We start from the raw sequence: 18,168 nt of genomic DNA, 5'->3' as shown, positions 1-18,168 counted from the left end.
GGATTTTTCCAAGAGAGTGGTGTCTCTTTGGGACAAGGAGATGAAGAACTGCTCCACAGCACTTGTAGTAGGAGTAATGGAAAAGGACAAGCTTGTCCTTCCATTTCTTCTTACTGGGATGTGCGCACAGATTGCCTTCTTTTACAGACTAGTAAGTGGGCTAAAGTTTTGGAGCTGCACGTTTAAAGCTTAGGTCTTACTTTTGCACTGAAGAGTGGAAGTAGCTACAATAACTGGTAATGCACATAAAATCATTTGTTGCTGAGCTTCTAATAGTAACAGATTTCAAAAATTACACTTACATTTTGGAGCTGGTGGAATGTTTGAAAGATTTACTTCTAACAGAATTTACGTTCCATGTAATTTGGATTTAATGACTTGGTGTAACACAGGCAAAAGGGTTTCTGAGTATGTGACTCTCCTTTTCCATGGCACAGTAGGTATTTCATCTTAATTTTTGGTTGCATGCTAAGAAATCAATATGTAAAGCAAAAGTGAACAGATACTTAAAAGGAAAGCATCAGAGAAGCTGAATAGTCATTTACTGGGTTAGTATTTAAAGCTGGCATATATTTCTGAGTGGGAAAGGGCTTCAGAATGGGGCAATTCACAAACCACTTCTTCCCCTTCAACAGCTAATTCAGAGACAGCAGGTGTGTAAGCAGCCCCTTGGAAAGAGGACCAAGTGTAGTTTGTGACAGAATTGAGTGGAGATGATCCCAAGCTGAAAGTCAAAACAGGATCTTCTTTTAAGTTCACCGCGTGACCTGCAGTTTTATTCCAGTGCCTAACACAGGTAAGAGGCTTCTACACAATCTGCATCTGTATTTCCCAAGGTGTTTTAATATGTGAATCCTAACCCTTATTCATCGATGCCTTCAGGTTTTGAAACTACTGATGCAGTACCAGGTACCAGTACCAGGTTTTTGGTAGTTCCATTGGGCTCTAAGGTGTCTCTTTTGGCAAAATCAAGTCAGAGAGCCATGGTGCATTTGTCAGCAATCCTACAGTAATGAATGCATACGCAGAATATGTCTGGGACCAGAATTTGAGAGTAAAAGAGGACTGTTTCTTAAATCTTTGTATCTCATCTCGATGTAAATCAGGAGAAATTTGAGTTAAGTGAGAGATCTACACCAAGGTGAGAAGTGTTGTAGGCTCTTGGCCCCTTGCTGGAGCTGATTCCTGGAGAAAGTAAATTTGGTCCTGAACTGTGTTGCTGTAACAGAATATATATATAAAAAAAAAAACCACCAACCTGAGAAATTCCAGCGTGTCTTTTGAAATGTTGTGTATAAACACTAGGAATCTGGCTGAGAGAGAGACTACCTGCACCATCCAGGCTGGGCCAGCTGCAGGCAGCTGTGTGGCAAACTGACGTTACTGGGCTGATAGGCAGAGCCCTTCAGGAAGGCAATGAGGGCGGGAATGAACTCCATGTTGCAGGTTCCCACCCTGAAGCTTCTTCCTTGCTCCTTTTCAGTTTCTATAGGCTTTTATACTTGCTCTTGGGCATGAGGTGCCAGGTTCCTAGGCAGACCTGGGCTTTCCTTTTTTCTTTATATAGGATGAACTGTGCAGTCCATATAAAACGCTCTGCCATGCAAGTTACTTGAGAACTCATGTTCGGTGGGAGCCGGGGACATGCTCTGTGTCTGCTCACTGGAGAAACAATGTATTTTAGATCATGAAAACTGAGGGCTGCTTTGCTCCATCATCATTTCATTGGGGGTGAACAGCAAGAAAATACGTGATTCTATTCTCTGTGGCTTAATTTCAGTCAGAGATAGGTCTTCAGGGCAGTAATATCCTTCTTCCTCAGCTAAAGTACCCACAAGGCCTCTGTATTAAGATATAGGCAGTGCATTGAATGTGTGCAACGCATCCTATTCTATTCCCCCCCCCCGCTTCTGAGTGCTGTTTCTTGTAAGTGACTGCATGATGCCGAAGCACAGCAATACGTGGCTTCTGCTGTTGGAGAAGACCCCCCTCAAAATGAGGAGCTGCCTCTGCAGCTGCATGGGCAGCGAGAGCCAGGGTGCTTCCACGGGGCAGCAGCCACAAAAGCTGCTTTCTGACAGACAGCGTCCTTATTCCTTAATCATTAGCCCTAATGAAGGGGTTTTGTCATATTTAAAAAAAGAAAGGAAAAAGAAAAAAGAAACTGAAAAAGAAAAGAAAAAGAGAAAGGAAATAGCCAAGAAGGAGAAAAGATGGGGAATAGTTGGGATTATCTCTGTACCGTCTCTCAGGTCCAGTGACAACACGACTACAATGGGTAGCTTTCAGGACTGCATATGGTCTTCCTTCCGAGGGAGTTGATTAAGCGACTCCGGATGAAATTGAAATCCTGTGATTTGACCTTTGTCTGGCCTGGGAGGACTGCAATTCGCATAACAATTTCCTTTTGTTCTTTGTTTGGAGTTATTAATCCAACATGAGCCTCGAATTAATCAGGGGTAGTGCGTTGTTACATTTCTAATTCACAGCTCCACTGCTTGTGTCTTTTTTAATTAAGGCCGAATGATAGCAGGCCTTAGCCCTTGATTGCAACACTTACTAACCACACATTGAGGGATGAAGAGGCTAAATAGGCAGAATGAGATTACTTCAAGGTTTCACTTAATTGTTTTCTTCCTTTAAGTAAAGAGCACTGAATGAACATTGTTAATGCCAGGCTGGGAGTATTTCTTTTATATATGTGTTATGTGTGTGTGTGTATGTGTGCATGCAGGGGTGGGGGAGGTTATGACGGGTGCACTGAGGACTCGGAGCTCTAATAGCTCAAGGGTTTGTAAAATTGAAGCCTTTGGTTATTGATTTAAACCATTCCTCCCACCTCCCCTGGGGGGCAGGGGCAAGGGTAGAGGAAGGAGGAAAAGAGTTGAAGAACATTAAACTTAAGTTAGCTGCATGGATTTTCTTGTATCCTGTGTGAACCCATTTGTTTATGTAGTTTTTCTTGCTGTTTGCTAGTGGTTCAAAGGTAGAAGATGCAGGAAGATTGAAGGCTATCAGAGATGCTAAAGAAATGTGTTGAGAGACATAAAACTCTCCAAAGCCTGGAAGTGGTAATAATGATAATAAAATAAAGGCGAGCCAGTTGTGTGACACACCAGATTTTGCTCATACTGAAGGATGTTTGAGTCATGTTTCAAAAGCTGTTTGTAAATTTGTATTGTCGGAGCAGTTCAGGGCCACAAAGGTGCAGGTGCTATTCCAGGGGAATGGTGTAGATGATCTCAGTTAGATTCATGCTGGATAACTCAGCCTGTGCCAGCCACTCGGGATGCTGGAAAAGAAAATGCACTGAGCACCCAGCCTTGCAACTTTTATTTGCACAAATAGTTCCGTTAGCTTAAAAAAAAATAATAAAGGATGACAGGATTCATATTGCAGGATCAGGCCCAGTGTTTTGGCCTCCTATGGTGCAGTACATTGGATATGATTGTTATGGAGAAAGGTTAATATTGAGGGTCCCAAACATTCAGTTGCTTAATATACAGAAATCCCATTGAATTCAATTTGTGCTGTGTGCCTGCAATATCAGATAGAGCTCTAATTGTGGGAAACTAACTCTTCCTGAGTTATGTCATCCATCCAAGGAGCTAGATGGATGGGGGAAGCACTTGCTTGGAAGAGTTAATGTTTCTGTGTAAAATGGCAAGCTGGTGTTAATCATACCAGGCTGCACAGATACAGAGCTGCCGTTCTGACTCTGGCATGGGATATACAGGGCAGCAGTGCTGTTCCTGCTTTTCTGAATTCTCGATGCGCAGTGGCTGTTCCATGCAGGATTATCTAAGAATAAAATGATAAAACCTCTAGATAGATTAAGCAAAAGTAGGGTGTAAGCTCCAAAGGAGAAAAATGCTCCAGGTAAAAGCTTATTTCTGTGTTTAGAAATCTAAATCGTAAACTGAGTCTGGTTTTTTAGATGAGCCTGAAAAGAACAAGCTATATATTCAGCCTTCCATAGAAATGTATATAGTATCTGGAAACAAAAACAAACTAACACACAAATCTTTAGGTCTGGCCTTCAGTTGGTGCAAAGAAGCACCAGTGACTTCATTTCTTTCCATGCTCAGTCTTGTCAACACAGGATTTACACTGAATTGGGTTCACAGGTTCAAAGCCATTTTCTTGACTTTCCTGCTCGTTTCTTAGGTGTTGCCTGATCCTGTGTGTCAGGATACTTCTGGTAGATTGCCAGCTCCCGTGCTGGGAGAAGTCAATGGGATAAGAAGATGCTCAGCATTTGTTGGCACAGGGCTGCCTTACCGGCAGTTCAAGTACCTTACACATAATTTTGTTTTTCAGAGCCAGTTTTGACGCTCTTACACTGAATAACACCTTATTCTGCAAGTATTCCTATTGAATCAGACTTTGCATGGAGAGAATAATATTAAGTATGAGTAAGCACATCAGAATCTGACCATCAATCACTTATTGTTGTTTATTTCCATTTAAGGACTGAATGCTTCACATTTGTCCACCTTGTTCTCTTTTTCCTAGAAATCTCTGCAGACCAGGGTATGTTTGTTTATAGCAGACACAATTCCAGAATCAAAACCTACTTTCAGTGCCGTTCTGTGTCCTAAATCTGCATGCTTCTTTTTTTAATTATTGTTTGAAGGTTCACTGTTGTTGATTTAAAGGTGTCACATTACAGTTCCAAAGGGTCTCTGGATGAATGGGTACCCCCATGTGTTTCTTGTGTGAGTGTTTTGAATAACATCTTAAAACCCAAAGTCCAGTCTGTTCTGTCTCCTGTTTAAAAATCACATGGCAGTGGTCATTAGAATGGGTATATTCGGGGTACTTCTAAAATCTGCTTCTTTTCCTTATTCTTGTGTAGCATAATGTTCATCATTAATGTATTCAGTAGCTCTCCTCAGCAAACTTATAATACCATTTAAGTGCTTTGAGATCCTTAAAGATGAAAGAAGTTGTATAAACAGATGGCAGCAGTATTATAATGCTTCTTTGGATGGTTAACCCTCAATGTAAACTGTCTTGCAGGACCTTGCTGTACAGCTAGAGCCAGGTACCCTGTCAGTAGTTTTCAGCAGTTGGCTTGCTCTCTGTATAATATGACATTTCTGACTCCTTTCAATTACTCTGGGAAGGAAGTTAGGCTTCTTGCCATACTCAGGAACTAAAAGACCAGGTCAGGGTGCGTGATAATGCTTTCCTGTCCTCGCCCAAAGTGGCTGTAGTTGCACTTATTTAAGGGACAATCCATTGACCAGTAGTTCTTGAATATTTGCAGCTGCAACAGTCAACAGTGATGAGTCCACAAATAAATAAGGAATGACTTTTGTTGTTGCTGCTGCTGTTATTCCTGACAGTTCTAGACAATCTGTTGCTATTTATGAAATACTTCTGTTGAGATCAAAACTGCCCTGAACTCTCCTCTCCTCTCCGCTCCGCTCCAGCAGGGATGTGCTCCTCACATCTGCAATGACAAGTCTCCCTTGTGCAGCAAAATGCCAAATTTCAGCGGCAGTGCATCAGCCGTGCGCGTGTGGAGGTGCTGACACTCCTTCGCCTTGAAATCAGGGGCAGGTCGTCCCCGGCCCGTTACATTTCTCTGCTCTCCCCTTTCGGACATAAGGTAGAGATTACGATTAATGGTCCTTTGAGTTGCTTGGCGCTCCTCCCTCTGTGCTGTCTCCCCGCGATCCCCCTTCCCGCGCCCTCCCTCTCCCCCCGTCAATGGGAGCCTTTGATGTCGCACAAGAGAAGACTGTTGGCTAACAGTCTGGAGGCTGCTTCGTTTGAGCTAACCACCACATGAAAACAAATGTGATCCATCATATTTCATTAACTAGCTGCCCCCTGTTCGGGTGCCCTTTTTTGATGTCAGAGCGCATCCTGACAGAAATCAGAAAGATATGTGTGATTAAGACCAGTAATAATAGTTAGTGCATTGTATTGTAAATTACCTTTCTGGGCCCCGGTACTTTATCAGCCCCACTGGCCTTGGCTTGGGTACATTTTTGACTACTCTGTATATACAGTGTATTAGCGCAATGGAGATCATTATGTGGCCTGTATTTGAGTCATTTTTATTTAAGATGCCAAACAATAAGCTGTTGATTGGGGGAACAAGAGGCGAACAATAATGTTCTGTGTCACATAATACACCACCATTTTCCAGCTTTGCTTTAGAAGGGCCCTCTTTATTGTTTTTGTATAAAAATGGTTCTTAGGAGGAGGAATATTTTGCTGAGGTATGTCATTATTTTGCAAATTTCTATTATCTCATCATGTTGTCTTCATTGTAAATTGCAGCTAATTAGGAACCTAGTTAGAGCCCCAGCTTTGAGGCTGGCTTTTTTGTGAAAAGAGCCCACCGATTACCGCACTACAAGAGAGGAAGGGAGAGAAAAAGGAGATTAATCTGGTTACCTAGGCGACACTCGCTTCCATCTGCGAGGAACAATACATTTTTGTTTCCTTGGCTCAGTTCAGATCTGTTTTGTTTAGGGGGAAAAAAAGAGGGAGAGGGAGAGAGAGAGAGAAGGGGAGAGAGGGAGAGGGAGAGGAGGCAGCCCCACAACAATGCTGGACTCTGTCTGGCCCCGGCTTACCCGCTTCCATCCCTCCGCAAGTTTGGGGTCTCGGGGGAGTGGGAAGATGAAAGAGATAAGCTCCGAAGTTGTCAAAGGTCATAACCTTGCCACACAAAGCCAGCAGTTTTACTTCTAAATCCCCTTCTCCCGAAAAGCACTTAATGAAATAATATACTGTGCTTCTCAACACCCCGTAGTCTTTATTAAGCAGCCAGGCCCCCGAGATGGTGAATTTAAGGAGTCGGTTAAAACTTCTGACTAAACAGTCGCTGACTAGGAGCGTCTACAGTAGCTGTGATAGGGTTTTTCTGAGCGAGAGAGACAACTTTTCTTCCACTGTCTCTCGTTAGCAGTATTGTGGCTTCCCTGACACGTTTTATAGCTGCCTTCACACAAAAGGCAGAGGTCTGTGAAGGCAGGGCAGTCTGATTTTTTTATTTTTTTTTTTTTTAATTTCTTTTCGGTTACCTTCACAAGGTCATGGTTTAACAGACGACAGTGACCTGTAACTTTCCTGTTGTGCATCAAACTGTTAAACCCTTGCACGGCTTTTGCATCGGGTAGACAATGCCGCCACATTATTTGCTTCTTATTTTGGAGCAGCTTGCCAGAAAAAGGACGGAGGTAATAACCAGAGCTGATAGAGCCTGGCTGCGAGCTCTTGAACTGAATTGGCTAAACCAGCAGCCTTTTGATAAGCATAATGCTTTCTCCAGGTGTTATGTCATCATGTATAATGTTTTGCTATCTGGTAGCATTATGAATGATGACATAAAGTCACAAAAATATCGAAGTTACCAATTTTAGCTTATCTGAGCTTTCCAAACTTGGACTATGCTGATAAAATCAGAACAAGTATCAGGTTAACAACCCTAAACCTCCTATTCTGCATTGCTCTGAAGTACTGTTCTTATATTTTCTTCCTCTAAAGAAGCTTCTAAGAGCTGCTTTAGTGACAGTGCGTTGCGCTCTCTGACTGGAAATGACAGTCATCATGTTAAAAAATTACAAATATTCAGGAGGAAAGAATGAATGAAGGTATGACAGCTTTTTCATGTGGGGAACGTGAGGCGTCTTGGCATCGAAGTCATTTGAATTTCCTTCTGCCACGTGCTTTCTGTGGGATCTTGGCCAATTCATGTGGCCTATTTCTGCCTCAGACCTTGACCTATAAAGTAGGCAAAGCTATATATCTCTACCATGGAGGATAACTTGAGTCTTAATTAATTAAGGACTTACAAAGAGTTTGAGATGCTTGGATGCAGGGCTCTATAAATGTAGAACATTTAATCCTTACCTATTCTGTTCCAATAAATGCCTTGTTGGGTACACCTGAACCAGTTCTGAGAAGAACTCTCAAGTGAAAATTAAATCAATCATACTTGACTTTGTTAATTGAAGAGACTTGCTGAGGTGTTTTGCAGACATTTGGATGGAGCAGTTGTCACCTCACAGACAATTAGCCCAGTGTTAGCTGTTGTTTTACAGGCTCTCAGGAGAATGTCCTCAGTAATTCTGCAACACATTAAGATGAGGCAGAGGAGGAGAGATGGTTATATGTTATCTGTGTGCAAAAAAGAGAAGGGACAGTACTCTTCAGTACACAATTGGTACTGTTTGGGGGAAAGATTTGGGAAGTGAAGCAGTGAGTAGAGACTGTTAGCAGTATAAAGAAAGGAAAAAGAATATTTTACAAGTTTGTTTAAATAGCATTTGTATATTTTAGTAGCAATGTTTATTCTGAAGGAATCATTAAGAATGCTCCAAAATTGTAGGGGGGTGGAAATCTTCACCCATTATTAGAGAGAACCAGCATGACTCCATATAGCAAGTTAGAGAAAGATGTTACTTTGAACTACATTATAATTTGGAGAGACTCTAGGGTTAGCCTTCCTATTCTTAGAGATGGCTGGGGAGGGGGCATTTAATAACTTTTGTTGGCGTACACTGTTCTTACATCATGTGGAAAGGGTTGACAGTGACGGAGTGTGGACAGAGCCCATTACTTATTAAACAGACATCATTTTCAACAGAAAAAACAAAGTCATATTACTCCTACTGGGATGTGCTGTGTATGCATTTAGTCACTAAAGAGCATTATCTCCAGCTAGGAATTATCAGGGAAAGAGAAAAATAAAGAAAATGCAATGTCAGTTTAAGTGACTGCTAGGGAGAAACAAATACGTTTCAGTCTGATACGGTTTCACTTGGGCTCAGAAGATCAGGAATCAAGAATCAAAAAAGAATTTTTTTAGAAAAAATTTCCAGGGTGGCCCAGGCATGAAGAGCTTTGCTGAGTCCTGAAGCTACAGAGATGGAAGGATCCTCCTGGAGAATTGTTAAAGTTTCAGGAAAGATCAATGTCTGCTTCAGCCCCAATATAAAAGCTGGAGCATTTATTGGCAATTCTGTGCCACTGTCATCATAACAAGGGATTCTGTTTCTATGTATGCACTTCTAAGTATGTGCTTAGATCCGTTTCATTTTCTTGATATGGAGGAGATCTGTTATTCCAAGGAAGGGAACTGCAAAAGACCCCGTTTCCTCTCATGTCCTGGTACTGTTGCTAAGGTCTGCAGTACTATATACTTGTCTAGATAGACCTGGTTTACAGTTGAGACTTCTTAATGCCCCAACCAGCTGGTGTTTTTGAGATGCTGAAGGTGAGATACTCTGCACTGCAGCCTGCAGTCTCACAAGCTGTGGCAGCAGTGGACTGCCGCCCACCTAACACCAGCCTGGAGCATGGGATGGGGACAGATTTCCAGAGAGGAGTGCCAGGACCTTACTCCTGGAGACTCTGATGCTTCCCTGGAAGGTCTTTCTGTCTTTATTGCTAATTGGTGTAAGGTCTGCTTGGGTCCGTCAAATCTGACAAAATAAAACCCAGAGGGGAATATCGCTGCAGCCTCACATCACAACTTTCGTGTTGCATTTTGGAGCAACACAGAGTGTCATCTTGAGCTGTTAGTCTGAAAGTTCCTCAAAGGGTTTCTGTTCAGGCCAGTCCCTTATCAGAGCCAGTTTAAGAAATTTAGCTCTTAAATTCCATTTCTTTTGAAACTCTTTTTTCTCTGTTGTGTAATGGTTTCCCTGCATTTCCAGTCCATTACTGTCAGTTCTTTTTGGGAATGTCAGATTGCATAAAAGTTGATATAAACATTCAGCAGAGCTTGAAGCAGCCCCTGAATGAATTCTGTCTTGGCAAACCTACTCCTTTACCAAAACAATTTCTGAATAATCATTGTAAGGACCAAGATCTGTGTTATTTCTATGTTATTCTATAGTAAAGAATTTGTAATTATTTTTCATATAGGAGTTTGAGGAGGTGTGAAGAACTGAGAAGGACAAGATACAATAGTTCATGTTTCTTGGTCTAGCACTTCTTTAGACAATTTTACCTTCTCTTTCACCTTAATGAGAAATTTCCCTGGGAGACCAGGATGTGTTACAAATGTGCGACCAGTCTGCTACGTAAGCAACCCCACAACTAGCCACTAGCAGTGGACAGTTTGGCTGTTTAATCCATAGTTAAAGTCAGAATTTAGATTGGAGAGAACCTCTGAAAGTCATCTGGTCCAACCCTTTACTCAAAGGAGGGCCAACTCAGAAATTAGTTCAGGTTGTTCAGGGTCTTATTCAGTTTCTGGGCACCTGGTCCAATGCTGTACCACCCTCACTGTCAATAATTTTTTTCTATATAGCTAATTGTTATTTCCCTTGTTATTATTGTTCTACTTAACAATATAGGCTGGATCTTAAAACATTTTAGTTACATTTCAGGACAATGTAGTATCTCGTATCTGTTTCGTAGAGGCAATTTACGTGGTACAGGACTGAATGTTAGTGCAATTATTGGCAAACATAGAAGATGCACACCGTGGCTGGATCCCCTGAGATGACAAAATTATTGGTGCATGTTGGCTATCAGAGAACGTGGTGCTAATGAGTAACCACCTCTCTGCCTCTCTCTCTCACTAATACAGCTATCTCTTTTCTGACAAAAGAGAAAAAAGGAAGGGAGGAAAAGAGAGCGAGAAAATTCTTCTTCTGTTACGTAGGTAGCAAATACAGTATAAGAGATCAGTGTGCTGTATACACGAGCTGTAGATAGTCATTTGATGTATCCCTTTCTAGGCCACACCACATCAGTGGCTTGACTGGGGGCAGTTGAAAAGGAGTTAAATGAAACAGTCGCTGATCACTTTTACTTCTTCCTTACTTTATTTTTATCCATGGTTACCCAGTGCCAAAATGAGAGGACTTCTTTTGTGTGTCATTTTTATTTTCTCTGTGAACAGGGAGCTATGTTTAGATTCTCGTGACTGAATACATTTCCTACAGATAAGAGCTTTCTTTAAGACAGGCCCTGTCGTGGGCACTCTGTGAGACTGTTTCTCCATTCTATTTCAACCCCTTTCTGCTCCTTCAAAAGTGAAAAAGACCAGTAGAAAGAGGTTTTGAGGAAATATCCTTGGTATAAAGGGTTTCCCAGGTTAATATGGAACCAGCAGAATAACTGTGCCTTCCTCTGCAAATGAAATTGCTCTCTGTTAGCTCTTGAGAGAAGCTGACACATACACCCTCTATTTCTTCACAAAACATATGTTAGAGATCTTTGAAGAGGACTTCAATACAGTGCACAGAGATTTTATTGACTGCTTCGTTAATATGCTTTGGTTCAACAGTCCATAGAATAAAATAGAAGTGTTGCCAGCACAGACTGTTCAAAAATCATAAATTAAGTCCCAAAATGCAAACTTGGCATAATAGTCCTGGTATTATAAACTGATATATCCTGCATCCCTTTGCCTTTTTGTTTCTGAACTTCTTCAGTGCACTCAGCTGATGCATTCTGGGCATTAACACTAAATATCAAATTTTAAAAAGTGAAGCCCAATGTGATCTAATGTGATCACTTGATTCAAGGAGTTGCAGCTTTGAGAGAAGCACAGAGACTGGAAGATTTGTGAACAATGAAGGGTGAATCTCAGACGACTCAGAAAGTCAGTTCAGTTTGGATCAACTCCTGAAATCTTGAGTGGCTGTCTATACAATTCAGGCAGTTAAACGGGTTTTCCTGTGAGCTTGCTAGGATTTTGTCTCCTGCTTATTGTTTACCAACATGCACATACTTCCTGTGATAGATGATGACAGGAGAAAGGGTTTGTTTTCATGGAAGTACTATGAACTTAAAAAAAAAATGAAAATTTGGGAACAGAAGAGTAGCAGTCAACTGAGATTTTTTGCAGTAGGTATTTCCTGGTACTCTGTTAAGTCCCCTCCCACAGCGGTTCTCCTTGAGCAGGTTTACAGAGCCATCATCTAGTTGCAAATCACTTTTTTTTCTGTCTTGGAATGTTGCACCTGCTATAATTCATGTACAATGAATAACTGAGCAGGAAAAAGATAGGTTTTGTGTTCATTGCTATCTGTTTGTTTGTTGCATACACTTTTGAGTGATTTTATTCTCCTCTGATCCTGCTAATATTTAGTTGTGTGCTTGGCTGCGCGTAGGTCAATAGTTTGCAGGTCTGGGGTACCAGTTAATGTCATTCTTGCTGAAAACACCCTTCTAGACAACAAAAGGGGAGTGCAAAAGTAACAAAAAAGAATGTAAAACATAGGCGTTTAAAGTATATACAACATTTACCAGGCACTCAATTTGAAACATTTTATATATGTATTTATTTTTAATTGAGCCATTTAAAAATGTCAAGTTGATTGGCTTCCTTTCAGAAGATTGTTCGGTGGTATTTTCTTTACTAGTGCCCCCTGTGGACTTGCATACATTGATTACTCTTTCTTCAAGCTTTCAATCTGGAACTTTTCATCACATTGATGATCAGTAATTAAAAAAAACAAATTAAGGGGAATTGAGGGATTGATGGTCTTCCAAACTTTGAAAAGTGACATTGTAAGTCAGATTTAAACAGAAAAAGACAAGGAAATTAAGATTTCTCAAGACTTTTTCTTTCTCAACTGTGCTTGTATATGGTGTTACAAAATTCCCCAAACTAGGCTGATTGTATGCATTGGATTGACTGAAGGCTTTGATAATTTAGCGTAAAAATCAAGTACGCTGTGCAGTATTCTCCATACTTCCTCAATTCTTTCTGCCATCTCTTGTATATTCTGGCCTTTAAGGACAGTCTTTCTATAGACAGTGCTTTGTAGTATGTAAATGTTTCAGCAGCTAGATGAAGTCTTTGGCCAGCAAGTCAATAAAACTTGCTGCGAATCTGCACATTTTCTATTGCATTCAACTTTTATGCTTCCAGAGTGAAGATGATTAAGTTTTAAAAAGTTTGGAGAACTTGACTTTAAACATTGTTGACAGTTTCAGGAATCATTGGGCAGCCTGACATAATGTTATTCATGATGAGAGAGCTGTCAGCACAGATCAGGAGTGGTACCAGAGAGAAATGTAAGGCGATATTTTCGCTACAGTATGTGGGGATTTAGCTGTGCGACTTCTATTAATAATGGGAGTTTTGCAGTTAAATCCCCAAGCATCACCCCCCACAAAAAAGCTGAAAACATGCCCTGTAGTGTAGCTTGAATTAAATTTTATGTTGGCTGTTGTTTGGACATTGAAGATCATCGTGTCTGAGCAGTGGCTCTGGTTCCAGTTTCCTTCAGGTGCTGCTGAAGAGTAGGGAACTGCAATAGTGGATGGATAGAGACAAACCGCATGACCAATTTGTGATCTCTGTCTCTTTTTGTGCATTTAAGCATCAGCAGATACATCTGTCTTCCAACAAATGTGCCGTCTTTGGGCAGATCTGATCTATCAGTATTTATATACATTATGACTGGTCCATCAGGATTCTGTTCTGCACATCGTAGTTGCATGGCAATGCCTGCAGTCACATTTGTCAGAATTTCTGAGCGAGTTTCTGTTTGGACCTTTCTTTTCCTGGGTTGTATTCTTGCTGAGTGTCCAGCATACTGAATAGTACCTTGCTCCAGATGATGCAAATGACATTAATAACTGGCCTGGAAAAGTCAACATGAGCAAAGGGATGAGATCTTCTTCTCTGTAATCCTTTTCTCTCTCTCTCCCTCTCAAACTGACCAAGATTATGCAAGGCTTGGGACACCAGGCAAAGGAGAGGGCAGTCTGTATGAGGAGTACCTCAGCTTGTGAAGGCAGCTTGTTCTGTCATTTATGGTTCTTGCCCTTGCATTCAGGGAGGGAGTAGAAGGCTGCTGGGAATGACCAGCAAGCCTTAGTAATGAGGGCAATCCATAGACTAAAATGTCTGAATTTGCTTTTAAATTAGTTTATTTCTATTCCTCTGGAGGGTCTATAGAAATGCAGGGACTTTGGGAGCTTTCCTTTCTTGCAACAGCATGGAAGAAACAAGGAAAGCAAACCAGTTCAAAAATATTTTGTAACCGGCATTGCATATCTGAGTTAATATATTTCCGTGACAGAAACAACAATGCCATAAAACTGTGGCTGCATACCATTAGAAAGCTCACTTGTTTGGCTGCACAGCTGACCAGTGAATAAAGCCATAAGTGTTGACTAGAAACCCAGCCCAACAAGTTAAATCTTGCAAGGAGGTACAGGTCCTCATTCTCATTGTCTTTAGAAAGTAATTTTTTTTTAGGACAGAGATTATATCTCTGTGTTTGTAAAGTGTGCATTATATTTTGAGTGCTAATGTAATATAAATAGTAATAATGACAGCTTCAGGATTGTTTATGGCCACTAAATCTTTGTTGTCTAAATGATTCCATAGCTATTTTTCCTTTTCCTTACATTTTCTTGCTCATTAAATTTTGATGCAACTCTATGGGGGAAAAAAAAAAGAAGAGGAAACATAATGTATTAATCCATCAAAAGCTGTGCTGAACATGTTTGCATGCTTCTACTGAAAGGTCTCCCACCTCAATTTTAAGCCACAGCCTCAATCCACTCTTGTTTCTGTTTACCTTTAAAGTATTTGCAGTCATTGTATACTTATAAAATAATTAGCATACTTCAAAAAACACTATTTTTGTAAAGCCAAGGTTTCTATGGTATGAATTCTTCCCAGCTGTGATAAAACACTCTTGAAATTAACAGTAGCTTGATGAGATCTATATGGGACGTGGTAAACAGGAGCAACCTTTGTGCTGCTGTAACTGAAGTTACTTCAGCACTTCCCACTGTAACCTGAGTTTTCATGTTATTGTTTCAGCTGCCCATGCATCCTCTGCAATGATGTTTATTGTACAAAATTTCAGGTTTTGAGCACGTGTTGTCTATTAGATTTAAATATAAAACATTTGACTTTCTTTTCTAATTATTTCCCCTTAGAAGCTGATTTTTCTCTTTATATCATTATGAAGATTTCCTTTCTTTTACAGTAATTTGTTAGAGTCCCTGGTTATTCCTGATGTCAGTTACCTTTGGTTTTGTATGCATGTCTCTTAAATATTTCATTGAGGCTTGATCTTGCAAGGTCCAGAGTACTTACATGATTAAATATGAGTAAGTGCTTTGTAGAATCTTCAGCGAGAGTGCTGGGGCAGAAGCAAGCCCTATAGCAGAGCCAGGGTGAGCTTTTGGCTGAGGTCTGGCACTCAGTACTCCTGATAGTCTGGGACCCAGGGATTCACTCACTGTTGGGGTTTTGCCTCACTTTACTCCACTATAGAGTGGATATGGGAACATTTGTGTTCATTCCCGCAATTTTCTTTAGTTAATCAACGGATGCTTGAAAAATTCTTTGAGTTCTTACAGAGAAGTACACAGTCTGCATATTTGTACTTTGTGTGTGTGTTTATAAGCATGCAAAATATGTATTTATTCCAATTTGATGTAGTGATAGTCCCAGCTTGAAAGTAGTCTCCTGCAGATGTACTGTAAAATAACTAAAAAAACCCTTTTTAATGCATCAGACACTGTAGTGTGCAATCCATGTCCCATCCTCTAAGCTGTTACGATGCTAAAACTTGGAATGGCTGCAGAATGCCAGGTAAAAATCATCTTTGTCCGTGTATAAGGGTTTAAGGCAGTTATACATGTTTATGCTGATTATGAACAGTTCTAGTCTCTATGGCAAGTGTTTTAATTTAAAAACCTTTTGTGACAGACTTAAAGTGTATTAAAAATGCAAATACAAAGGAACTTGGTGTCCCCCAAATGCTATACTTCTCCACAGAATAAGGCTGGATAACCACTGATTCTTGAAAAATTGAAGTGTGGCTTCCAAGCCTGAACTGTGTCATGAGATCAGCCACAAGTGCACGCTATCACAAGGTCTGAAAGCAATCTAAATATGGCATTACCAGGTGTCTTTGGGATTATAACACATGCTTCAACCCTGTACTGACGTGGGGTAGAGCGCTGGGATTCCTGGGGGAACTTTGCCATCTCCTGTCTGTGAGCTTCTCCTCTCTTTGGCTGTCAAGCTATGTGATATGAGCGCTGAGGATCATGGCCAGAGAAAGATTTTGTCGTATGGTTCTTGGGGGCGAGGTACCAGCCACCCCAGCAATAATGTGTGTCACAAGCAGAGTAACTCGCTTTGAATTTCCCTTTTATTTTCAAGGAGAGCTGGGATTCTGACTCTTCAAAGACTGGAGCAGCACATGTATTTCTTCTGAGTACTTTGTTGTGGACTGTTTAGCTGATCTCAGTTTTCCTGGGTGTACGAGAAAACAACAGGATGATAGAGATATTCTGATTGCACGGAGGCCCTGGGCTATGGTGTTCAGCTTGTTACATTGCTTCTCATATCATGGTTTCGCTCCTGTGTGATGAACAGACTGCCAAGACAGCCTTAAGTGTCAGGAGATGTTCTCAAATTTCATGTACCTGGTTTTAATCCTATTAGTCAGCAGTGTACTAGAATTCCTGACTTTATTTTGGTTAGTGTCCAGGGGAACTAGGAGGGTGATTCTTCCATCTACATCACAAGGTTTGTGTTCTGTAGGTTTTTCTTCCCTCCAGCAGAACTCCGCTTTTGTACATGAATTAATTCTTTGGCTTGGATGGGTTATTTGGGTCTGGGTGATGATATGATCTTTGAAGGCAATTCAGTGTGGTTAGTCCACTTGCAATTATTGCACTCAGACTGGATGTATCTTCCTTTGTCGAAGGAGATACAATAACTCTTCTATTTTCCCCAGAGACCAAATGACTGTCTGAAAAAAACTGATTATATTAATTCCAGATGAACACGAGGGTCTTTCTAATAATTAGAAGTTACAAGGCATTAGGCAGCAAGGGTTTTCTGTTGTTGATTATCCCCTGTTCAGCTTTTGATTCCTTTCTGCTGCCATCCTGATTACCAAATTTATTCAGATATTGACTGGAGTTTGTCCAGGTAGACCGAGCACTGAGGTGAGAAGGCTTATATTGTGGAGTGACTTGCTTAGCATCTCAGTCACTGAGGACTTGGTGACATAGATTCTTTGTTCCGTATATATTCATTTCCTTCACACCCTGCTTTTAGCCCAACTTGTATCCAGCTAATAATTCAATAGACATTATTTGTTATAATCTGGCTAAGAAAAGCACCCATGCAAGGCGAGTTTTTAGTATTCAGTTCATATTGGTGTACATGAAAGATAACCCCCACAGGGGCTCTGTCTACAAGCACTAGGGACTTCTCAGAGGAAAATGTACTGACAGAGCTCAGGTCAATACCATAATCATCCCTCACAGAGATTGATTCTGGACATACCGTAGGTAATGGATATATTTTTGTTCTGTTGGGGTTTATGTCACTTTGTGGTCCAATTGTTCTAGACATTTTGTCCATCAAAGTAGGAGCATCTACACAGAGCAATAAAATAACAGCTTGTCTCCTTGGATCTAACAAACAAAAAACCAAAAATGCTTTCTGATCATTCAGGCTTTTCCATATCTGTTGCACTTAAAAAAAATTATTGCAGTAGCTTTTATTGGCAAGAGTTGGCTTCTAGGGGCTTTCTTCACTAGCAATGAATGCAGTTACCTAGCATTGTATCTCTAAATGTGCATCTGGAAGAAGGTAGCAGTTTTACCTGACTCCTTTCTGGCGTATCCCCCTCCTTCCTCCATACCACATCTGGCTTGTAGTGGCTGGTGCGTTACTACAGAGCGGCTGCAGGAATCTAATAGTGTGACAAAAAAGGCAAACCCTGCCAGGCCCGGTATGAAAGGAAACTGCTCAAAGAGGGTTAGGCCTGCAGCAAAAGAAGATCTTGGTTGGCCTCAGTGCCTCTGGAAGTAGTGTAGGGGATCTCTTTGGGAAGAGTCAGTCCTGCCAGGCAGCAGAATGGCAGAGCAAGCTGCATGTATTTACAAGTCTGAATAAAAGAGGAGACTGATTGAAAATTTGAGGGCTTTGGGTATAAACTCAGTCACTTGCAGCTCAAATTCTTGTCCCGTCCTCCCTTGCTATCTATGCATCCTGTGGTTTTCTTTAACATCTTTCTTTCTGCATTTCCATTTTGCCTCCTTCCAGCATCCCCCTCTGCATGTCCATTCTTCTTCCTCTTTCACTGGTTCTTTCAGTCTTCCTCATTTTCTCTAAGGAACATCTTTTTTGTTGTTATTCTTATCTAGCCAGCAGGAAGAGCTGCTCCTGGCGCTGAAAGTTACTCT

General features: G+C 41.0%; 1 protein-coding gene across 1 annotated transcript in view; it reads left to right on the top strand.

Moving 5' to 3' along the window:
* Positions 1-701: 701 nt before the first annotated feature.
* The window catches only part of SOX5 (SRY-box transcription factor 5), a 337,014-nt gene continuing 319,547 nt past the window's right edge, over positions 702-18,168 (top strand). Inside the window, exon 1 of the mRNA XM_050907886.1 lies at positions 702-796. The gene's annotated coding sequence lies outside the window, so the exon portion shown is untranslated. The remainder of the gene's footprint in view (positions 797-18,168) is intronic.

The sequence above is a fragment of the Gymnogyps californianus genome, chromosome 1 (assembly GCF_018139145.2).
Source record: "Gymnogyps californianus isolate 813 chromosome 1, ASM1813914v2, whole genome shotgun sequence".
Classification (NCBI taxonomy): domain Eukaryota; kingdom Metazoa; phylum Chordata; class Aves; order Accipitriformes; family Cathartidae; genus Gymnogyps; species Gymnogyps californianus.
This window is presented reverse-complemented; position numbering and strand designations above follow the sequence as displayed.